Source organism: Arachis duranensis, chromosome 6 (genome assembly GCF_000817695.3).
Source record: "Arachis duranensis cultivar V14167 chromosome 6, aradu.V14167.gnm2.J7QH, whole genome shotgun sequence".
Lineage (NCBI taxonomy): Eukaryota > Viridiplantae > Streptophyta > Magnoliopsida > Fabales > Fabaceae > Arachis > Arachis duranensis.
In genome coordinates, this window is record NC_029777.3 from 103,248,592 (window position 1) to 103,249,093 (window position 502).

Genomic DNA, 502 nt, shown 5'->3' on the forward strand with positions numbered 1-502 from the left:
TAAAATATATATTTATTGTTAAAGTAATAAAATTTATTTATTTTTAATATTTTATCATTAATCATAAAATATTAAAAAATTTTAATTAAATATTTTTATAATAAGTTAAAATATTAAAAATAAATTAAATTTATTACATTAATAATATATGTTTTATATTATTAATATTAATATATATAATTATAATATATTATTGAAGAGTATTTTATTCAAATAGATTAAAATATAGATTATTTAATTGTTCTTATAAAGAAAATATATATTTTAAAAAATAAAAAAAATGTCATTTAAACATGCATAAGAAAGTGTCATGTTTTCTCCTTTATAAGCATTTTTGTTTTCCCTCACTTTGAGCCTGTACAAAATGGTATACAAGAACCTTTATTCTTGTTAGATAAATATTAAAAATAATCAGAATTTATTATTTTATGTCATCATTTAATCATCAATTTAATTTCTATAATTTAATAATCTAACAATATACTTTATTCTATACTTTTGA